The sequence below is a fragment of the Falco naumanni genome, chromosome 6, assembly GCF_017639655.2.
Source record: "Falco naumanni isolate bFalNau1 chromosome 6, bFalNau1.pat, whole genome shotgun sequence".
Lineage (NCBI taxonomy): Eukaryota > Metazoa > Chordata > Aves > Falconiformes > Falconidae > Falco > Falco naumanni.
The window spans coordinates 78,945,828-78,970,906 of NC_054059.1; positions in this window are offsets into that span (position 1 = coordinate 78,945,828).

Below are 25,079 nucleotides of genomic sequence, written 5' to 3' on the forward strand. Positions count from 1 at the left end.
ACATATGAACACTTGAGGTCAAGAGCAAAGCCCCCAGAAGGGCTTCAATCTTCTGTGTGTCCTTTCACGTACGTGGCAGACCTGTGGATATCTTGGACATCCGTGCATGTCTCAAGTGGTGCTAGACAGCTCTGTTTAAGCAATGGAGCTGAGATCTGCGCTGATGTTAAAAGTTGCTTGGACACTTCCAATGCTAGTAGGCACCTGCCTGTGGACACCTTCATAGAACTGTCAGTCTTGATGCCTACCCTAGCTATCCTATGCTTTTTCCATCATTTGCAAGTTCTCCAAAATGAGCACCTGCCTTTCCAGTAAAAGTAGGAGTGTTTGAATCTAGTTGCGTTAGTTCCCCAAATTCTCAGGGAAAGCCCCTAAATCCCTGTATTCAAACCCTCATGTCAGCTAATCTGTTTTCAGGATTTCAGGTAGGGATGGTTCTAAAGCAGTAGTATGTTTTAGAGCACCTGTGATATTCAGGAGCAGACTTCCAGTTGCTGCAAGTCTCTAGAATGCTTGAACTGGATGGAGTTATGTAGTTTTTCCAGCTGCTCATCCTTCCTGGGAACTATAAACTTTGAAGTTACGTGGAAGTGTTTCTGAGGAACCTTTCAGGTTACTGGGATAACGTTTCAGTCCTTGGTTTCAGGTACTTGTACCAATCATCCTCCTGTTACCATGCTTATCTGGTCCTGCTTCTCATAATACCTATTTTCAGTTGCTCATCTGAAACAAGATGGAATTTCCTGCTTTAGAATTACGGCATTACATCCTGTAAATGGAACTAGGTCATGGAACTTGTCAATATTTTAAGCATGTTAAGACACGAAGGGATTAAAGTATTAAATAAATGTCTTACAAACAAGAGCACAATGAATTATAATAAACTTACACTAAAATATAATTTGCTTAAGAATGCATTTCTTAACCTATAAAATGCATGTAGCTTTCAAGAGAAACAATTTTCTTTTTTTCTGAAAGGTAGCCCAGTGAAATGAAACAGTAATCCTTTACTGGAAATCCTTGACCAAACATGCTTTAAATATGGACGTGAGTGGTGAGACCGTCACACAGTGAGAACAAATGCAATGCCAGTTGTGTTTCCTGGGGACTGAAGACTCGGAAAGCTGCACTCTTGGATCAAATGAACTTGGCCGTTAACTTGCTTGCTTTTGTTGTGTCCTTGGTGTGCCTTTCTGTATGAAAGAGGAACAGAAAGAATTAGAAGAAGACAAGAGTGATGTGGAGAACTAGATGAATGGAAACCTGCTGCACTGTTGCTTCAGACTATGCAGTCCTCCAGCACTGCAGAAAATGGAAGAAGCATGGCTCAAAGCAGAGAGGTCACCTTCCAGAAATAATACAGGTATCCTAAACAGTTGCAGTAGTTAGTGCAAGTATCTTACTTTTTTAAGGGACTTTTTATTAGCATTTGTTCGTTATCTCATCAGCTGTTAGTCACATACTGTGACACAAGAGTAAATTATTATTGCAGAAACTTAAGTGATGGGTCTTTTTTCTCCATCTTATGCTGCTTCCTCCAAGTGGACTGTATGTAATGAAGATTGCATTTGAATGGCTGCTTTTATCTGTAAAGCTTCTACAGATGAAATTAATGTTTTTTTCCTTGGATTGCAGAGGTGAAGTCTTAATTATCTGTTATATCTATTATAAAATCTCCTTCTCCCTTTCTCTCGTGTGCAGCACCTCTACACAGTCCTCCTGGGGGTCTTCCAGTGGGACTGCCATCCTTGGGGATGAATGGAGGATATTTCCATTTCAAGAAGAAAGAGTTTGATAAGTGTCTTTCTGTTCATAAAATCCTAGCTCCGTTTAAGTAAATTTTAAAAATACCTCTACTGTTACTGTGGCCAGAATTTTACTGCTTGCCAATAGCAAAGTGAAGACAGATCTCAGCATATCTGCCTCCTAGCTTGTTTTCTTTAGTGTCAGGGGAGTGGAAAGTGGCTCATGTCCAAACTGGCAGCCTTATGCTGGGACTAATGTACAGGTCCTGTTCCAAAAAGTATTCAGAAATGTCAAGTAGGTGACAGTGGGGAAGACACTAATTTGTATCACTTAATAAAGGATCTAAAGACAGTGAAGGTAGTTAGTCGTCTAATCCTTTATTTAGAATGGTGTGTGTGTGAATTGGCGTGAGAGAACATTAGAGGTTAGCTTTGGACTAGTTTGTAGAAAAGCCTTGGAGAAAATGTGGAGAAGGCTGAGGTACTTAATGACATTTTGCCTCAGTCTTCACCAGCAAGTGCTCCAGCCGCACCGCCCAAGTCACAGAAGGCAAAGGCAGGGACTAGAAGAATGAAGAACCACTCACTGTAGAAGATCAGGTTCGAGACCATCTAAAGAACCTGAAGGTACACAAGTCCACGGGATGTGGTGAGATGCATCTGCAGGTCCTGAGGAAGCTGGCAGATGAAGTTGCTAAGCCACTGTCCATCATATCTGAGAAGTCTTGGCAGTCTGGTGAAGTTCCAATGGACTGGAAAAGGGGAAACACAGCCCCCATTTTTAAAAAGGGAAATAAGGAAGACCTGGGGAACTACAGGCCAGTCAGTCTCACCCCAGTGCCCGGCAAGATCATGGAGCAGATCCTCCTGGAAACTGTGTTAAGGCACATGGGAAACAAGGAGGTGATTGGTGACAGCCAACATGGCTTCACTGAGGGCAAATTTGTGCCTGACAAATTTGGTGGCTTTCTATGACAGTGTTACAGCATTGGTGGATAAGGGAAGAGCGACTGATGTCACCTACCTGGACTTACAAAACATTTGACATTGTCCCATGCAACATCCTTGTCTCTAAACTGGAGAGACATGGACGTGACAGATGGACCACTTGGTGGATAAGGAACCGGCTCAATGGTCGCACTCAAAGAGTTGTGGTCAATGGCTCCATGTCCAAGCGGAGACCAATGATGAGTGGTGTTCCTCAGGTTGGTATTGGGACCAGTGCTGTTTAACACCTGTGTCAGCAACATGGACAGTGCACCCTCAACAAGTTTGCTGATGACACCAAGCTGGGTGGTGTGGTTGGCACACTGGAGGGAAGGGATGTCATCCACAGGGACCTTGACAGGCTTGAGAGGTGGGCCCGTGCAAACCTCATGAAGTTCAACATGGCCAAGTGAAGGTCCTGCACATGGGTTGGGGAAATCCCAAACACAAATATAGGCTGGGAAGACAATGGATTTGGATCAGCCCTGAAAAGAAGGACTAGGGGGTGCTGGTGGATGAGAAGCTCAACATGGCCCTAGCAAGTTGCACTGGCATCCCAGAGAGCAAAACGTCTCCTGGGATGCACCAAAAGAAGGGTCACCAGCAGGTCAAGGGAGGTGATTCTCCCCCTCTGCCTTGTTATCATGAGTCCCCACCTGCAGTACTGTGTTCAGCTCTGGGGCCCCCAACATAAGAAGGACAGGGACTTGTTGGAGCAAGCCCAGAGGAGGCCACAAAGATGGTCAGAGTGCTGGAGCCCCTCTGCTATGAAGACAGGCTGAGGGAGCTGGGGTTGTTCATTCTGGAGAAAAGGCAGCTCCAGGGAGACCTTCCAGTACGAAAAGGGGGCCTACAAGAAAGCTGCAGAGGGACTTTTTACAAAGGCCTGTAGTGATCAGATGATGGGTAATGACTTTAAACCAAAAGAGGGCAGATTTAGATTAGATATAAGGAAGAAATTCTTTACAGTGAGGGCGGTGAGACACTGCAACAGGTTGCCCAGAGAAGCAGTGGGTGCCCTGTCTCTGGAAATGTTGAAGGCTGTTGGATATTGGATGTTGGATGAGCAACCTGGTCTAGTGGAAGGTGCCCCTGCCAACAGCAGGGGGTTTGGAACTAGGTGATATTTAAGGTCCCTCCCAGCCCAAACAATTCTATGATTCTGAAGTATTCATTCTGCTGTGAAAATGATAGCACTGGGAAAGACACAATGAGCAAGATGTCCTTTGCTGCTCACTTTTGTTTTCTCCCTTTCTTCTGGCCTGTTCCTATTCTCACTAACTTTAGGATTTTTAGGCGACTGCAGCTTCACCTGTCTGTTAAAAGAATTTTCTTCTTATTATTTTTTAAAGGAACTACCAAAAAGTCACAATATTGTTGGGTGTCTGAGCATAAGGATGAACCCTGAAGTTTAAATTACCCAGACCTTGATTTGGTTGTTTACTGAAATAATTATAATGCTTACTGTGTATTAAAGTATTTGCAGTGCCACATCATGTTCCCTACTCTGCGCAGGCATTATACAAGCAGGCTTCACTTTGCTTCTTAAAAAGGCTTCCTAGGTATAGTTTTGATAGGACCAGAAGGACTTTTGGTATTCCTCTGGTGGGTTTCAAGTCTCATTGGCCATGTGGGGTTCAAAGGTGACTTTGCTTGCAAAGTGAGAAAAAGATATAAACTGCCCTGTGTACAGTCTGTCTGTGAAGAAGATTTATGAACCCTCAAGTGTCAAAATATTAGGTTTAGTGTAACCTAACTTCAGCTACGTAAAAATGAGCTGGTCCAAACTCATTTTCATTTCATAAAAGTTGGCCAGAGCCAATACCCTGTCTCCAACTGTTCATAGTGAATTCTGAAACAAGCAAGTTTGTTGATAATCATCTATATTTTACATTAATCTTAAATCCTTGAGCTGAGGTACTGAAGGGCAATGTTTTATATCTCAAATTTTTGCATCACAGAGAGTGGATTCTAGTCACCTCCAGCCTCATCAACCTGTGGACTGATGGAGCTGACTGGTGGATGGACTGGTGGCTTGATCAAGAAAGCCATGTTTTCTTTTATAAACCCCAGTACAATTCATTACCTCATCGAAATTTTAAACACTGTCATTGAGGAAAACTGCTACATACCAGATGATAACATTTTATTTGTCTTCTTCCGTGTCTGCACCCATGCCAACTGTTATTGCACCTAAGATGGTGTACTTAGGCTGTTTCTAAATGTAGACGAACCTGTGATCAGTCCCTCCTGTTTCCATGTTATATAAAATATTACCCTTCATTAGAGGTGGGGATCATCCCAGCTAAGTTTGGCTATCTAAAAGCAGTCATCTAGTCTAGAAAAAGCATATAAGCTTTCAAAAAACTGAGATGGGCAGCTCCAGGAGGTGATATATCCCACGTTGAGCTAGACAGCCAGAACTTCTGTCCAAACATACCTCATAGGTTCCTTCTTTTCCTTTCCACTTATCTGCAGTTTACACTTTTTGCTCTCTATAAGTTTACTCCTGACCTGTGTGTATTATAGAACCATAGAATCATTTAGGTTGGTACAGACCTTTAAGATCATCAGGTCCAACCATTAGCCCAATACTGCCAATTCCATCACTAAACCATGTCGCTAAGCACCACGTCTAAGCATTTTTAAAATACTGCCAGGTAGGTTGATTCCACCAAAAGAAAATGTTCCTCATCTCTGTTCTAAACCTTCCCTGGTGCAACTTGAAGCCATTTCCTCTTGTCCCGTTCCTTGTTATCTGGGAGAAGAGATGACCCCCCCATCTGCTTACAACCTCCTTTCAGGCAGCTGTAGGTAAGCGGTAAGGTCCCCTCTGAGTCTCCTTGGTGACACATTATTATTGTTACTGTTTAAAGCCATATGCTACCACAATTCCCAACCTGATCGGATTTGTCACTGATGAAGAACATCGTACTCCTGCACGGTAATGCTAAAAGCCTTGTCATTTATGGTGAGCTGAGATGTTGTGCAGCATAGGACAGGCTAGCAAAGTCTGAGGTCATTTCTGTATATACACAAGAGAAAGCTAACCTAGGTGATGCGTTTCTGTTATTTTCAGACACTGGAAGAGGTTGCTTGTGTAGGCAGCGTTGACTGTGAAGAATTTGAGGCAAATTTAAGAAGAGATGTTAGAATTAAAATGTGCAGTGCTCAGAGGCAATAGGATTAATTTAAAATTCAGGCAGGAAGTGAAAGCATTTAAATGAAAGGGTGATGAATTCCATTTTTTGTGAATAGAAAAGCATCATGCCAAGTAAGACAGAAGCATTTCTCTGCATTTCTTAAGATGACTTCGCAGAATTGTGAATTCAGTAAACGCATAGCCTAATACACTGACCTTCCTGGTCCTTATCGGCTGATCTAGGAAGCCAAATGTCTTTCCTTGTATTTCTGCAATAGAAGGAATGTGTGCCAAGTTCAGATCACAAATATGAAAGCCCCGGTGTTAAGACTTACATTAAGATATTAAGAGAGTAAGTAGAGACATTGCTGACCAGAAAGCTCCCAAATAAGGCAGCTGTTTTGATCCCATATCTATCAATTATATCTAATAATAACAATTCTGAGAAATTTTGTGTCCTTGGCAGGCTCCAACATGAGCTAAAGCGATAGCAGTGTTTATTTTCATATAAATTAGATTTTGGTTTCTGATTTAGAAGTGGACTAAATATTGTTGAGCAGGGCTGAATTGAAGATATGAAGATAGTAATCTACTGTTGAGCTCAAGGTCTTGTGCACTGAATGCTGTGATAGCAAGTTTCCTTCACCATACCTTGCCCATGACCCTTAAATGTGTATTGAAGCACTTCAGTTGTAGGAGCAGCTCCTTAGACCTGTCAGCTGACAAAGATAACAAGGATACAATTTTCTTCTAAATAAACCAATCTTTTGTGGTGCCATAGAAATGGATCGCATTGTCCAGTTGCTATCTCAAATAACACCTACCCAAGATTAATTTGTATGTATTAACGTTTCACTACAGGCTTAGCTAAGGAGGAGGGATGTGCAGAATTTGCAGAGAAAACACTCACTCAGGCGCATGCATGTTCTTGTGTTTTTATGAAGGCAGGAAGGTGCCTTTGAAGCATCCAGAGGGGAACTTCATCTGCTTTGGGGGCTTTGACTTAGTCAGACAGATGGCTGCTATAGAGGTGTCAAAGTCAGATAAGGTTTATACTTTCTCATTTACTATGTCATTTCACAGTGAGCTGTGGCTCTCTGAAGTTCAGCTTCATGCTCTCTCTACCGCACCACGCACGCCCTACCTCTGCTCATTGCTTCCAGCACTTCCCTGATGCAGAGGGTACGGAGAAAATACATCCTTCTTGACAGATTCCACTGATGTCAAATAACTTGGCACATGTGTAATAGACTGGGAAAATGGAAGTGAAAATTAGTACATCCTGAGTATTTGTGCTCATGTTTTAATATAGTTGTTTGATTTATTTATCAAGTCAGCCTATTGCAGAATTTGCAGTTTGAACATATGATAGCACCAACACATTGGTACTGTTTCAAACCTCAGTCCTATAATACATGATTTTCTTGAAACTCACACTTCTTTGGAGAAGATAGATTAACATCTTAAAAATACATTCTGTGAGGGAATATGAAAGATCGTTATTGTTAATTTAACTTGTCTCTCACCTTTCCTCAGAAATCTCACCTTTTTCCACTGATCTGTTCCATCAAAGCTGTCAGCAAATGCCAGTCAACTGCTAAATGGAAACAGTGCATGTGGTGGAAAAAACCCTAGAGTAGAATGGGAGATTCCAACCCCAGCCACTCAGGCAGTCCTTCATTTTGATTTCAGCTTCGCTCTATTGTGGCTGGGCTCATAACTTGGTTCCTGGCATCTATTTTTGATTGCACATCACAAGGTGAAGGTCCAGGCCGTATACTGAGCAGTCTTAGAAGCAATACCACAGCTGCATTTCCGAGCATTTACTCCAGAGTGGAATATATCCTTTTGAAACAAAAAAAATGAATTGACTTAAAAGTTTAAAAGATAAAAATATATATTCTGACAAAGTATAGGTTGGATTTGTCATTATTTGGGGAGTATGATAACTTTTTTCTTTGAAAACTTAATCAAATCTGTGAATTGGTATTGTGATATTTGGGTTTGTTAGCAGCAAAACCCAGTAAAAATGTGATGAGTGAATGGAAGATTTTATGGAAAAATATCAATAAATTGAAAAAAAGTTAAAATGCTATGAAGTCTGATAAGAACATTTTGTTTGATTTGTAGCAAAAGTTTCATTTGCATTTAGCATGACTTTGTATTTTATTGGTTTGGAAACATCTGAAAGAAACTTCAAATAAATATCAGTGTTTCATATTAGAAAAAACCTGAAATGTCTGACTTTCTCAGGCAACCTCCTTTCACCTCCAGTGATTCAGGGAAACCAGTGAGGGCTCAGTCCTTACCAGACACTAGAGCATCCTGGTGGTGGTGGCCCTTCTGGCGCCTGATGGCTCATGGGATGGGGGAGCAGTCTGGACAGACCTCAGCGGGGCCAGGGAAGGGGAGGGTGTTGTACTGGGCTGTCTCAAGGCAGAACAGGAGCCCGTGAGCCCACCTTGGTGTGGATGCTCAGATGTGACCAAAAGGGGATCCCAACAGAGTGGCAGCATGAGCATTTTCCTAGTCTGTGGCAGCAGCCAACTCTTGTGCATGTTAAACACAAAGATCCTGCAAACACACTAAAACTGATGCCTTGGGAGGCAACATTTCAAGGGCTGGTTTAGAGTGTTGGACCTACCCTTCTCCTTTGGCTATTGGGACCACTGGGATGCACAGACCATCACCAGCACTGGCGCTTGCCCAGCCACGTCCTTCTTAACCACCTGCAGGACCACTCAGGATGGTGGCCATGTAAACACCAATCTTGCTGCCCAAAGAAATCCAAATGTCTCCTCCTACTGAAGCACTTATGTTGCTCTGCAGACAGCATCCTGGTGTCTTTGGTCAGATACTGGAGCAGGAGGTGGGGAACAGGCTGCAGCTGGAGACCACCAGGCTGGGAGAAGGTTACACTCGTACCTGCAAGTGTGAATGAAGCCTGTAACCCCTAACACTTTGCAGCTCGGTGAGGAGCCTGCTAGTGCAATGTTTCCACTCAGATGCATTCTCGTCTTGACCGCCACTTACCTTATTTGACTATTACTTATGTTATTTATTAACTTTATCAGGCAAAAGCTGAAAGCATCCCACAGGAAGCCTTTCAGAACCTACAATTCTGTTACTGGAGAATTTATAGCTCAATAACAGAGTACTTTAAAAACTGACTACTAAGAGAACCACACAGGCACCAGTTAATGTATATTTGTAATGTCCTTCATGAATCTGTGCACAGCAATCACAAACAAGGGAGTTAATTTAAAATGTATGGTTTATATGCATAATATCTTGAAATTAACATGGAATCAGCAGACAAGTGAAATCAACGTAAAGAAATATATGCAATGTGTCTCATGTTAAACACCATTTCTGGCAGAGATCTATGTTAAAAGCACTTTATAATAATCTTTCTGTGCAGCGCTACCTCTTAGCAATTCTTTGCTCCAAAATTCTACAGCAATACTGAAAATGAGAACTCTGCTAACATTAAATCAATGTGTTGCTTAATGGCTTGTAATAACATCTCCATGAGGAAGAAATGGACCGGTAGTATTTCCCATAATTGCTACATATAGATATTTTCTATACAAAGTATTGTATGTGCCCTCATTAGCCTAGAAACATTCCCTGCTTCCAAAAGCAGCATTACAGATCCTAAAGGCAAATTGCATTAAAAACTACCAGTTAAAATCCAGTCAAATAACAGAGATCAAAAGCCATTTAAATTCAGACAAGCTTTGAATTGCCATTTTACAGAGAAGAAAAGGCTTGTGTACTTTTTATTTATTTCAGGCTGCATCCTTTGATCTGGCATCTCCCTCGAATCTGCTTCAATACATGCTGCCATATGAGAGCTGGGAACAATTTTCCCACTGACACCTGAGCAGAATTTGGCCTCTGCTTTGCTCTTGCTTTTCAGCAGCCCAGGTGGTGACTGCCAGGGCCATCCTGTAGTCCCTACAAACCTTCACCTCCTGCTCTTCCTCCCAAAAATGTCTGCTAATGGACAGTGGGAAAGGATCTTGCATTTATTTTGTGCAAGCAAAATTGCTGGAGACACTTTTTTTTTCTAGAAGTGAAGTGGTTTATGTGCCCTTTGGAAGCAGTCCATCGAAGTGCTGATGGCAATGCTGAATTGCAGGGAGGAGAATCATATTAGACTTTTCTTGAGGCACAGAGTAAATTGACATAAATATGAGTTATCTCTTAATATTGTTGTTATCGCTGCCTGGCCTAATGACTATGACTCCTATCTCCTATGCTGGCCAAAATATTCAATCAAGGGAACTATGCTTTACCCCTTTGGACAATAAAAGTTGTTGCTAATATTTTTTTTGAGTCAGTTGATTCATTTTTATTACTGTTTTTGTTTTCCTTCTGCTGATATTTCTGAAACATTTCATTGACTCCGGGAAAATTAGCTGTTTGAAATTAATGTATTTCATTTATTTTAGTGAAAATCATCTTGTGACTCCAACTTCAAAATGAACTGACAAAAGTTAAAAGTGTCTCTAAGTCAGAATTACTCTTTGTGGCTGTTTGCAAAAAGAGTAGAAGTTTCTTAAATATATCTTTGTTAAAGTTAATTCATAATTTTATTTTAAAAATCCATCATCACTACAAATACTTGCATTCTTTATTTCTTTCCTACTGTAGAATGAGATGCAGAGGTTTTAATTTTCTTACAGGACAGCTCTTGTTTTGGGTGTACATAACTGTTTAAAAGACTGCACAATTTTCCATTGCCAGTGCTTAAAAAAAAGATCAGAAAATGAAAGTGCTTCTTTAAAGATATTTTCTTATTCCTTCCAAGCCTGATTTTTATTCTATTTTTCAGTTGAGTATAGAAACAGAGTTTGCTTTCAACCAATTTTTCTGTATTAGAGCTATGGCTGTATGCCCTAAAATTGATCCTATTTATTTTTTCTGGTTCATTGTGATTTTTCTGTATTACTGTCAACTGAGAGCTGCCTGCCGAGACCACAACCCTATGTTGCTAGATTCTGGATGGATGCTTAAAGTAAGGCAACCATCAACCTGAAAATCATCTAATCTAAATCATCCAGGCAAACAAAGAATGCGAAAAAAGAAATCTGATCCTTGCTTTATTGCTCAGGTACTGAGATACATTGGAGATTGACGATGAAGTTCATATTGAAGTGGTAGGAAGACGAATACCTCCCTAGTTGTCTATCTATACATTTACAGTGCCTAACCAGTCCTGGTGCATTTGGGGAGTTTCTTGCTGTGACTGTCCCTTGAACCACATAGCAGGAGTTTATCCAGGGCATACAATTGTTAATTTGTGGGTACAGAAAATGGTGTAGTGAATTAGTGCAGAAGCACACCTCCTGACACATCTTATTGCATCTGAGAGCATTAATTGCTCATCCCTCGTCTGCCTGCAAGCACGGTTACTGAGCTGGGACATTCAGCCTTCTTCAAGACTTCACTAAATCAGCCCTTCTTCACCCCCTTATCACCTGCTTTCCTACCTCAGCTTCAGAGCTCTGAAAACACATTATTATTTTAGTCCCAGTTTAAACAAGGACTTCAGGCTTTTCAGGCTGAGCAGCCCAGTTGTACATCCAGACCTGTGGTGGGCTTCCCTGGCATTCATGTGTTTAGGAATTGGATAATAAGGCTCCCAGGGCTTGCACTGAAGGCCAGATTAGCCCTGGATAAGCAGGTAGGAGTTGTGGCCCCATAGGTTCTGTACCAAGATCGTTTCTCTGCTTGCCTTTGCTGTTACGATAGTCTGAAACACGGCAGTGGGGAAAAACCAGAATTGTCTGTGATAAGCATTTGCATCACCACATATAGCATGTATTTCACTTGCATTAGAGTATATTAAAACATTTTTACTACTACTACAAATTGTTACATTCACATGCTACATGTTACCTATAACACATTGGGGTTATATAATGATCTCTTAAATTCTCAGAAAACATCATTATTTTTTGTCTTTCTCCCCTAGACCCTTAGACCATTCCAAGAAAGGATGCTCTGTCAAAATATATTTCTGCAGGAAAGCTGGTGACTACTGCAAGCAACAGTCACTGGGAAATGAAGAACAAGACCAGTGTTTTTCAGGAGGAGGTTCTTTTTTGAATGCTGATGGGACATGGCTCTACCAGGTAGAAACTATAAGCATCCACATTGTCAATCTCTGACAGGTCAGGTGCAGCTGTCAGCGCTATAACCATGCCAACTTCTTTCAGCGTGAGGAAACCTGCTTGGTTAGACCAGGTAAGATGCTGAAGGAGTAAAGCTGCTGTGACTGAGAAAGCTATTAACCCTTTGGGAGCAGGGAGAGGTGGCAGCAGCTATTATTTGACTTGCTGTACTTCAGGTCAGTCAGTATACAGTTACCTACGCTTGCAGTGAAGAAGTCCCTAGAACAGCTTTTAATGGACCATCTCAGGGAGGGATAGCAACCCATCCATGGCACCCTGGAGCTCAGTGAGGCTAATTTACTCTTGTGTTCAGCAGGCTAAAATAAACGCCATCAAGCTCTGTACGGCTAAACCTCGTTTTGTGTGTTGAGCATCTCTAATTTATTTTGCAGCCTTTCTTACAGACATGCCTCAAGTTTCAGGATTTAACTTGCCTGTGCTGTCCACCGGGCACGTGAAACCCACCTCTGCTTGTCAAATTGGTACGTTTGCTGCCTTTGCAGGTGAGAGGGGCATCACACAAAGCTGTCTTTGTTTTCTCTTAGGTGGAATGTCTGAATTGATGAATTGATGCTCTTTCTTTCTTTCTTCATGATTATCCTGCTTTGGAAGTGAATATTGCAGTAACACCCACAGCAGTTCCTGTAGATCACCTGACATTTCTTGAGGCTGAAAGTCTGCACTTGTCTGGCATTTGTATGGGATAGCTGAATGTTTCTGCATGGAGCTTACAGCTTTGATAGCACCTGAGTTTCCTGCTTTTTAATCCCTCTGGGTGCATGAGTGCAAGATTTGCTGAGCTGAAGGGAAAGGAGGCGATTGATCACCTTATATGTATGTTGCCTTTCCCTTTGTTAGGAGTACTTATGTTGTACTACTAAGAGCAGAAGGGAGATGGAAGAACTCGGTGGGTTTGGAAGTGAGGGGTTTTATTCCTGACTTGCAAATTAGTGACGGTGCTTCCATTTCCTGGAGGTCTTAATATTCTCACAATCCTGCAAGAGGATAGTGTCCGATTTAATGGGGTTAGGGTTTAACTCGCAGGCCAGGCAGTTCTGCTGATGGTGTAGACAATACATTTGTAATGATGGTTGGAGGCACTGCTGGAGTGTCCGCTCTGGAGCTTCTGAGGCTAGGAGAAGCTGTCTTGAAAAGGGCTTTCTCAGGCATGCTCAGGCAGGTGTGCTGGTCTACAAGCTGGTTCTGAGACAGTACTGAAAAAGGTGGCAGATAGAGTGACACTGGAAGTGGTACCTCTTTTGCCTATTCTTGCTCTGGAGACCTGGTCCTGGAGGTGGAGAGATGCTCCCTGTTGTTGCAAGTTGTAATAGGGTGTCTACCAGGGAAATTATGCAAATGGGTCCAATAACTACATCTAGAAGGGTGCATGATTTCATGCTGCTGGTGCTAAGTCCCACACTTCTACAATCTTAGCAATTTGGCCCTCTGGGATTTTAGTCTAAAGAAATAGTATTCTACCTCTTTACTAATGTTGATGAGCTTTTATTGCTTTACCCAGGTATCCCAACTCTGCAGCTTGTTTTGAACCTCTGGTTCCTGTGAAATGCATATGGGGACTGGTGTTTTGGAGGTTATTGCTCCAGGATAACTTGCTCCTGACATTTGGAATGAAACCAGGTCTTAAAAATAGGGTAGAAGTTCACTTTTGTAACAGGTGTCGCTGACCCAGTGATACCACGGATGTATCATGGACTTCCAGAGGTGCGGAGCAGAAGTTGCTCCATTAAATTAGGCATAAAAAATGCAGAGATTTTTTTTTTCCCCTCTGCCTGTTTCAGAGCTACAAAGCAGCCAGCTGCACCTCTGCTTGTGGGCAAGCCCTGCAGACAGGTTTTGCCTGGGCTGGGAGTGTCAGTCCCGTGGAAACCTTCAGCCATTCAGTCCCTGGGCAGCCTGTGTGCAATATTTCTTATACTTGCCTCCAAATGCACGGGAAAAATGTGAACAAATGAGGCAACATGGTAAACAAAGAGGCTTTCTGGAACTTTTTTCAGTTCTTGATGTGTGCGATCACGCACAAGCTTGATGTGTCAGCTCCAGCAGAGAAATGGGAGACCCTGCTGCTCTCCGGATCTGCTTTCAGCTCAGGCTCAGGGAAAGCCTCTGGCTGGGGGCTTGGTGGGTTCAAAGGCAGCTTTAAAGCTAGGTAGCTTGCTGGGCTGACCCAGAAGCCCTCTGCCATGACTGGCAGACAAGCTAGAAAGGGAGCTTGCTGTTGTGATGTCTTGATCTCTGAAATGCATGCAGCTTAGGGGAGACCAGAGAGGGGCAGAGGGGAGCTTTCAGGCATCAAGGTCTGGATTTTCAAAGATATTTTGGTACATTTAGATGTCAGCTGGAGGTCTTGAAAGCCTCAGCGCACATTCTTTCCAATTTTTGCAGGTGGAATTTTTATGCATAATTATAGATATATCTGTCTGACCAAATGACCCTGTTAATGATGACAGGAGAGAAACTGGTGCTTTTAGGGAAAGATTCGTCTGATTGTAAAATAGATCAGGTGGGAAACATCATATGAATCATCCAGTAACAATGCCCACTTCTCTCTACCAACTATGAAGAGAGGTTTCATGATTAGGTCATGTTTAGAGACCTTTGATGTAGGTTTCTAAAGTTACGGATGACACATTAAGTAGTGAAATAACTTTGGAAATTGGGCTCTTGGTGAGCTGAGGCTGCCCTTGCACTTTCTCTGAGGCAAGTGGGAAATTACTGAGAAAGCAAATAGGCCAGCCTGGATGAATAAAAAAAATAAATGTGATTACCAAAGGACAGTGACTCTGCTTCTACAGCTCCTATCCATAGATGCTCTCAATGCACTTCCTGCACCCTAGTGAGTGAGTCCTGACGAGTCCCATCCACAGCTGGAGCTTGCCAGGGCTCCCGTCTCAGCTGGGGCACTGAGATGCAGCAACTACATTTCCATAACATCCAGGACAGGGGATTATCCCCTGGTCCTCCTAAAAGCACCCTGGACGACTTCTGATGAGGCCATATAGAAATGGATGTTTTTAAAGATATGGATGAACTTCAGAGAGGGAATGAAAATCAGATCCCCGCAGCTCCCTCTGCCATAGCTTTCTATATGAAAAATGGGAATAGTTTCACTGTTGATAACCTTTAACATTTTGCTCATGCAGATCATAAATTCTTAAGAATGGGTATTATCTCTTGCTTCTTGTCTGTACAATAAGGGCTTAATCTCAGCAGGAGCCTGTGGGTTTTTGAGTAACTCAAATAATGTAGTATGTGATTTACTTACTTATAAGGAAGCAGTTCATCTGATTCTGGTCTAGATTTTAAAAAGACTATGTACTCTATACTCTGCCCACCACAATAATGACAATAAAAATTCCCAAATGTACCATATAAAATGGTTAGATTTATGAGAGTGTCTTGTTCTTTTTGGACTCAGCTCTCACAGATGTTCTGACAATAATTCAACCCCACTCTTCCCCCACCCATGCCAAATCTTAACAAACCTCACTGTGTTGGAGCTACAAACAATTTCTTAGATATACAGCCCTAAAATAGCTGTTCCAGACAGTATGCTTTTTATTAATTTTTAAAAAAATAAAGCATAAAGTCAGAGTTTCAATATTGTTAGCTTGTAGCCAAAGAGCATGTATCTTTTAAAGTGGTAGAACACGTAATGTTAATCTCAAAGACACTGGATCTCTGCATATGGAGTTCAGGATATGCAAAAGGTTCAAAAGAAGTTAATAAAAATCAAAAGTTAAACAAAAAGTTAATCAGTTTAGACAGAGACATATACAAATTCAGATAGAAAAGACGACTTTAGAATAAAGCAATAATTCCTTAAAACAGAAAACTCTGTGCCTTAATACAGTGCCAGAAAGAGCATTTCACAAGCAACCTAGAGACAGCCTCAGGCACCAAGTTTGCAGAAGCTCAGTGTCGCGGGTGATGCTATGTTCAGCTACCTGTAGAGGCTGGCTGTAGCTTTCCCTCAGCCTTCCCACCATCTCAGGTTGGACCTGTAGAGTGATGGTGGCACCCAGTCCCCTGGGAGATGCTTTCCACCTCTTCTGGCTGGGAGGCTGGGAGCTGCTGGTGGGGAGGTGATGGGGAGCAGCCCTGGTCTGGCACTGCAGCCTGGCTTAAAGCCTCGCTTGGACTGTCAGCGTGTGCAAAACCTCAGTATTTGCTGTCAGAGCTGAGATTTTTGCTGGGTGGTGTCTGGCTTGGTGGGCATCTGGGAGACTTCATGAGCTGGGACTTACACCTCTGTGCCTGCTGGAAGGTGCAAGTGAGCCGTAAACCAATTACAAATGAATATTGGAAGTCTACCCTAATGCTGACTGCATGTTCTGCTTTCATTGCTCCCCGCCTTGAGGAAAGGGCTGTATCTGGAACGAAATACTGCAGATGTACTTGCAATAGGGTGAAGCCTGGCTCCATCACTCAGAGAATGGGCTGTAGCATGGATGAGGTGCTGAAGTGCTCAGTCCTGAGGGGATGGATGCAATTCTGGGTACAACCTCAGTGGCCTGACCCTGAATGCATGCAGAAATATTACAGTAGTTGAGTTTGGATGCAGACAGCAAGGCAGATCTTTGCAGACCTGTTTTTTGCTAGTAACATGATCATACATTTGCTTTGCTAGGCATCTGTCTGATGCCACCGGACTTCCTCGGCTTACAGCTTCTCAGTTGAGGCCCTGCAAAATTAAGCTTGGATTTAAGCAAAATATACCACAGCTTAGCCCAACAACAACGTAGGTTGGATGTTACAGAGATGAAAGATAAACTTAGAAGGTAGCTGGACTCATGAGGGATTTGGGGGCTGAAGTGCATTTGTAAAATGTGTTGAGAATTGGGTGGATCAGCAGGAGATGTTCTTGTGTAAAGAGCTACCATGTTACCTTAACTATAAACCTTGCCCTCTCAACTTTGCAAACACACAGCATGCAGCAGCAGGACCCAATTTTCTCATTTGACTACCTGTCTCTACTTAACAGGAGCTATGGAATTCCACAAACTAATGCAAATACATTAGAGAACTAATTAGCTGGAACTACTGTGCTTGAAAATAACACATAGGTTGCCATATGCATGGCATCAAATATCCACTTTGGTTTCTATTATGGGGATGGCTTTGTATTAGCAGCAGTCACAGATTGGCAGACAAATAAGAAAGGATTGCAAATGCAGCTTTAATTGATGAAATAGTTAATCTGGAAATTACGATTCTGTCTATCTGCAATTTTCAGTCACACATGGTAAGTTTCCAGCTCTTGAAGTACATTTTGCGATTTTCTGCTGTGCATAATTTAATATGGTTCTCTAAGCACCTGCCTCGCAGCCTTGTCCTCCCCACAATGACTGACAAATTTTGAATCAAAGTGGGGAAGAATAAAAAGCCTCTGCTTCTAAAATGGGCTGAATTACCATCTGGATCAGAAAGGGTTGCTCCTCAGTAGCCCCACAGTATGCAAATGGGCTGGCTCGCTCTCTGCTTATACCAGCTTTATCATGCTGGTTCGCACCACTGAAGAAATTAAAAACAGGGCATATTCTCAGCTAGTGTAAATTGATATAATTCCAGTGACTTTAGGAAAACCATACAGACTTACACTACTTGCCCCATGGATATTTTAAGGCTAGAAAAGTTTATTAAGTTCATCCAGTCTGACAACACAGGACATAGACTTCCATCCAGGAATTCCTGTGCCAAATCCAACAGGTTATGAATGAAATAGAGCATGACTTTTAAGGAGACTTGTAAGGCTGGAGGATTAACCAGTATAAATGACTATAAATCGAAGATCTGCTGTGGTTTCTGTAAGGTGAGATTCCAGAATTGAACCCATCTTAAGGAGTCTAACTAGGAGAGAACTCAACACGTTTCCCTGTTAACTGCTTCTAATGGCCTCGACTGTAAAAAGTACGCTTGTGTTGGCAGGTTGAAATTCCCCAGGGCTGAGATCCATCTACTGGATTTGATTAACCCTTCATCAACAATATTAGGAAGCCCTCCTGTATCAGATATCTTTACCTTGCACAGAGTATTTAAGTTCCTGATAAAGGTACTCCCTTTCTTTTTCCTTCATAAATACAATGCAGTGAGTTTCTACGCTCTCAGAGGAATGCTCCCTGCTTGAACCACCACGACCTAGCCCATTTCCAGGTGGAGAAGATGAACTTGAGGGTTTGTTTTGAAACTCTGGTCTTGCCTGTGGGCAGGCCCCTACTCCCTGGGGCTGGGGCTGCTGCGGTGCAACCCTCTGGGGTAAGTACTGGTGCTGGAGCAGGAGCTATGAAGCTGTTTGTCTTTTCCTTGGGTTTCATGAAGTATTTAGTGACACAGAAGGGTCCTGGATGCCAGCCCAGATGCCAGACTGTTATGCTGGGATGTGGCTGACATTATTGCTGTCTGCATCCCTTTGCTGCATCCCTCCCGCTAGCGCCCTGGCCAGCCATGCCTGGTGTGGTCTGTAGCTCCAGGTTACAAATACAGAAACGGAGCCACGGCAGCCAAATATTTTAAGGACAGGCCAGCTAACTGCTGTGGAATTTACCTTCTCCACACACACTGTTAGGAAATTTTTAGTTGTTTTTCAGCTATTGCTTTTTTATTGTCTCAATGACTCCTTAATCTCCTAGCTTGGGCAGGCCAAGGTGTTGAGAGGGGACTTGAGGCTTACACTGCACTTCTTCCAAAACTTCCTCTACCTGCTAAAACTGCAACCATCACCTCAAGGGGATAAAGACAACCATATCAATTCATATCAATTCATGGTGGCAAATGCTTGGGTAGATCCAATGTGTCACGTGCTCCTTTGTGGACTTTTTGTGATGGGATGTACCTGTCACTGAGGACCCCTTGCTGCTGCAAAGCAGCTCGCTCCATGCTGGTACCCAGCCTATCTATGCATGTGGGGAAGGGATCGATGGGGTCTCTGCCCTTGGAGCTGTTAGCTGTGAGCAGAAGTGTGGAGCAGTCGATGAGACACTCATAAGGTTTTTCTTTTTGACAGGTGCTGTCTATGCTGTGTTCATTATCTGCAGTGGCCTGAGCAGGGTCAGCTGTCACCTGAGATTTAATGTCACTTGAGATGGTTGTGCAGTACTACATTCAGAGAGGAACATCTCCGGAGTGTCAGGAGCAATAAAGATGACCAGAACTGCCAAAGATGGAGATGAGAAAGCACCTGTCAGGTGCCTCCTTCCATCGGCTGACAGCAAATCTATCTTGCTTCTCTTTCTGTGTCACCAGAAGCTACATTTGTGTGAGAAGGTGATGCTGTGCCAGTCTGTCCCTTGCTTCTAGGCACTAAGGGTGACAAGTGCTGTAGAGATGGACGTGTTCAGGTAAAAAAAATGAAAATGTGCAGAGCAGTTTGACTGTTAGGGTGGCAAGCAGACCCTCAACTTACAGAAGCTGGCATGGTCGCTGGTGTTGGAGCCACACGTTGGTTTCAGTGTCCATGTGCCAGCCTCCCTTGCTGAGGATCTGGCTACAATCCTCCCCGCCCTCTGTCTCCCAAGTGGTGCCACTTCAGTTCTGCCACGTGCAGTTGTCAAAAACAGGCTGAGGGTGCAGGGCAGTGGAGAGATAAACTATTTATTTGTTTATTTAAATGATTTTTTTTTTAACAGTCAAATTACAAAAAAATTGCTATCTCACCAAACAAATACAGCTAACGCCTGTGCCAAGAGACAGGGCTGGACGACAGATCAGCCCTGAGTGTAACCAACGTACAGTGAAAGCACGCCTGATGGGAAGAGATGGATTTAATCGGCTGCTTTGCTGCAGCTTTGCCCCAAGCTGCCCATGCTTCCATCTGCTCTACGTGCATTGTCATGACGAGCAGCTGATGCAGAACATTCAGAAGTCCTAATTGCTACAGATGAGGTGTCTGCTGTTCCAGACTGCTCTCTGGGCTCTCCAGGACTTGGATGGGGCAGCTGTGGATGGAACCTACTCACATGGCATTGCATGTTGGCGCCCAGGGAGACCCTCTTCTCTGTCTGGTTTGGGAGATGAGACCAGCAATGCTTCAGCAGGTGAGGAAACAGCTCCCTGGTTAGGGAGTGATGAAGGTACAATTTCTACCTGATTTGCAGCAGAGAATTGAACCAGGGCAGACTACTGCGTATGGAGGCAGTTTCTATGGTTGAAGCTATTGTGCTTCGAGCCAGTGAGATATTTGTTTGCTCAGTGATTGATAACTGCACCGTGCCAGTGGCTGAGCACTGGTCACATACAAGCCAGTTTGAATACATACTCAAAAATCTCCCAGGTAAGATTTATATCTGGATCACCTATTTCCCCAGGTGAATATCCTGGCCTCAGGACTCTTGCTTTCTGCATGTTCTGTTTTTTTGAGGGGGGGGGCCTAGATGAAGAACAAAATATAGGATTTTATTTTTTGTGAATGAAACTAAGTTCTCATACTTCTAGTCAGTCTTTTATCACAACCAACACAAACATTTTGTACACATAAAAGCCCCCAAAATATAAGATGCTGGAACAAAGATTATTTGGACAAATGCCCTGTTGCTTAGCAGTGGCCTTATAGTTAATGTGTCTGTGTAGGTACTGAAAGGTGCGAGTGCCTGTCATATTCCTGCCCTTTATTCCCTGTCACTGCTAATAAAATAGATGTTTGTCCACTTCTTGGAGCTGTTGAAATGTACCATAGGTGAGAAATTACAGGTTGCTCTACTCTTGTGTAGGTGACAGCTGAATAGTGAGTACTTAGTTGTAATGGCCCTTTCTGAGAAAAGGCTTTGTTCGTTGCCTGGGTGCCAGGCTGCAGAGTGATTGCACCTTAAAATGTAGTGAGGAAGCCACTAGCACTAAATCTGGTGCTCTGAGCTCACCTGCACATCAGTTCTGTGCCCACCTGTCTGCAATGAGGGGTGCCCAAAGCCTCCCACAGCTTCCCACAAGGAAGAAGAGACCTCCTCAGCTGAGCATGGAGGGAGTAAACAGCTCGGTGGAGTGTGAACTGGCTGCAAGGGTGCTTTGCTGCCATGTAGGTGTATGCCAGGGCAGAGCTTGGGTGGGTGAGCGATTGTATATAACTGGCACTTATCTATGCAATGGGGGATCTCACCTGGGGTCTGTGCCTTGGTACGCGACGCTTAGTCACTTTTGCACATGGATAGCCAAGTGTGCTTTCACAGCCTCTCACAGGTTGTTCTGAAGTGTCAGCTGTATTGATGGTTTCATGAATGAAAGATAGTTCTTTGTTTCCGTTCCATCCATCTACTCAGTTTCTTCTGGGCTGGAGGAGTTTCAGCAGAAAAGTGTATTTCTGCTATGTACACTCTTCCAAAATGGTGTAATCACAAACACAGCATGTGGTGAAAGTACTGAAAAGATCAGTGTGAAAATTCCTTCATTGCTGTTAGGTCTTGGACCAGAACGTCAATTTAGTGAAAAATCATTGTTTGCAGATCCACGCCTTCTCAAGAATAAGAAGACAATGGCTTTCTCTGGACCTGTTCTGTGAAAAACCTTCTATCAACACCAATAACACCTGTATCCCAGTGTCCTTCAAGTATTAGTTAGCCGCTTCACTGTTACTCCCTGGGATCCAGTGATAGGATGTGATGGGATGTGCAGGGGAGGTTTAGGCTGGACGTTAGGAAGCATTTATTTACTGAGAGGGTGGTCAAACACTGGAACAGGCTTCCTAGAAAGGTGGTCAATGCCCCAAGCATTTTAAGGGGCAGTGTTTAAGTGGCATTTGTACAATGCCCTTAACATGCTTTAACTTTTGGTCAGCCCTGAAATGGTCAGGCAGTTGGGCTAGATGATTGTTGTAGGTCCCCTTCAACTGAAAATATTCTATTAAAGTCTGTTCTGTTCTATCCTAGGTTAGGAGCAAGAGATACGTGCCTTTGACCTGTCTTGTGACGTGGGAAGAGAGCTTTTGGCTAAGGAGCTTTCAGCAGAGCAAATAGGATGCTTCCTGCATAGGAAGGTCCACACCTTACCTGTGAAGATGTCCCATAATGCCTCCACTTCTAGTTATCCACAATAAATGCATTTTGATCTCTGTGCAAATCAAATTCTGCACCCCCTTCAAAATTTTTAACCCAAGAAAACTCAAGTTTTTACCAAACTAGATCTCTCCAGACCTTTCTCCTGCTACCATTATCCTCATTCCTATCTTTTGAAAGCAGGTTCCTGAGTGTCAGTGTTTCACCATGACAGACTGCAAAATTTTGCAAAGTTCCTTTTCTTGGTTACACTTCTGAAAATGGTTTCGCATCCTGCAGTACCCTAGCTATTCTGATAAAAATGCTTTGCTTAAGATGGGACACATCTTCAAGGTTCCTGGTGTCTGGGCTCTGACATGGCCCTGCCTATGTTTTAGGGCAAATAAGATGCTGGATGGCTGGAGGTAACCTTAAAAGCAAAGGCACTTGTTCTAGATGAGTTTACAGTTATCACCACTGGGGATCCTCTTTTACCTGCAGAGTGTTTCTGGAGTAATGAATGATTTGGATGTTTTTACTTGCACCTCCTTATCCTTTGGCCCAATGGCCTAATTTCTGATGCTCCAGTTGTGTTGGTCAAAGAGATCTCTGCTTTCAGACCCCAGCTGCTCATCTCTGCTTGATATTGCCATAATCTGAATGCAATTGCTTCTACACTGTGTGCAACCTCTTCCTGTCCTATCAATGTCCAGATAAGCCAGGTTCACAGAGGTTCCTCTGCTTAAATAATTTACACTGGCTGTAACAGATGTGGACGCTCTTATATGGTAAGTTTAGTTTGCAGATCACTGGGGACAGTAAACTTCTACTCTGGGTGCTGAAACGTGGCTGAGGTAAGGCTGTGGGTTGAGGTTTCCTTAGGTATGAAACTAAAGCTGGAAGCAAGTATTCACCATGGCCTTACTTTTCCACACCCTCAGGTTAAGGTTAGCCTTTGGGAAGGGATGATGTGACCACTCACAGTCACAAATGCCTTGTCCGACCTCAGTTGTTCCACATCTACCTTTTTATCTAACAGAATAAAAAAGGCTTCTATCCTGCTAATTCAGTATTTATGACCTTTTTTGCCACTAGCACACATTTAATGTGGGGGAAGGAAATTATTGTTCAGGTTTGTTTACTCTTGCACCCTCTGGGTTTGACAACCTGCCAGGAAGCAGGTGCATCATTTGACAAATGCCCTACTGTGGTGTCCGCCTCCTCTGTATCTCCTTAGCTTGTGATGTTCAGTGGATTGATATATGGTATATAAAATAAAGGAGATGCAGCTTCCTGACAATTTGATTTTTCTGTTACTAGAGGGGAAAAAAAGTTACTGAGCAACAGTCTTGGACCAGATGGAGAGTTTACCAGTGAATCTGTAGTAATGAGATGTTCCTCATGTGCAGTTATTTTGCCCTTTAATAACTGCATAATGCATTAGCAAAGTCTTTGAACATAGGATCTGTAGAGAAATTATATTGCTGAATGAGAGATGCTGAACACTCTTCTACTCATGACAGAAAACCAGAGGTCTGCACATCAATGACTTCTTCCATTTCCTGGCCAAAGAGGGTGGAAGGAAAGATAGTGTGACTGATGAAACTGGGGGGCAAGGGAGAGGGAAGAGAAGAGAAAACACAGTTCTATTTTAAAGCAAAACCAGGAAAATGGGTGATTTGGGATGGAAATTCTAATTTCTGTTCTTAGTCTCATTTTGTTGTTTGTTTTTGGTTTACTCGTTTCTCCAAAACATTTCATTTTCCTTGGCTTCCAATACCCCATTGCCTCCACCTCACCCAATGCTTCTCTGTTGTGTTTCACACATCTCCGTTTCTCCTTTTGCATGTTTTGTTTCTACCTTATCTTCAGGAGATTAGGAGAACCATATGCTGATCTTCCCACCCAGATGGAGTTCACTGCTTCAGCTGCCTCTTGCTCCATCCCTTGTCCAAACTGTATTCCTTTGTATAGGGGGTTCTTCACATGGTGACTCCTCTTCTACATCAGATCTCTTCGCTTATTCTCTGTGGATTCAGCTATATTGGTTAGAAAATCAGGCCAAAGTATGAGCTAGGGCCTTGTACCACTGATTTTTCATGCTACGTAACTGCTAGCGTATGCTTTGACAGTTTTATCCTGTGTCAAGCTACTGCTGACCAAACAAAGCCTAGGCAAGGCTGGGAGAATAACATACATTTGGGAAAAACCCTGCTGAGCTATACACTCAAGATCAAACTGGGTTTGGTTCCTGCCTTTCTACACTGTCCTCCAAAACTATCCCAGGATGTTTTGTCACCTTGCCTGTCGCCCACTTGTCTTCCAGCCAGTGCCACAACTTGCAACACCTATCCTGAGCTTCATACTGCCAAAGCTATAACCTCAACCCTCATGTATTCTGAGCCGGAATATATACAAAATAATAATAAATGTATCTTCAGGCCACCTTGGGGGACATAGAGCTATGAAGTTTGCTTGTGGTCTAGGTCAGCTTTTTTGCCTCCTGATTTATTTAGCAGTAGAAACATAGTCTGTGTCTATGGCTTGTTCTCCTTGTGACAAGGACCGTTGATGTTTCTGTGGCTGTAGTGACTCCACACTACCTCACTTTCTCCTTAATTTTCTTTTTTTTCCTTTTATTTTTTTCTCTTACATGAATGGAAGCAATTAGCTGGTTTTGCTGTTCCTCAGCCAGCTCCCACTGATGTCAGCTGGGTCTGAGTGCTTCAGTGCCTTAGAGGATTCATGCCTCAGTGACTTCTGCTCTGAGCAGCACTGAGGTCAAAGGAAAGCTTGATGTTTTTACCAGTTGCTCAAGGTCATCAAAAAATGCTGTTTTCCTGGTTGAGGGTGTGATTAAGCAGTTATTCTCATATATAGTTGTTTTACTCAACAAAAAACGTCTTTTTTTTTTTTTTTGGGGGGTGGGGTGGGGTGGCAAGGCTTAGGAAATGACAAGTCAGGCAAGCCAGTGGAACTGCCTGCCATAGTGCCAGACCTGCAACTGGTGTCCACTGGTAACCCAGGGCCAAGGTGCAGTATGGCC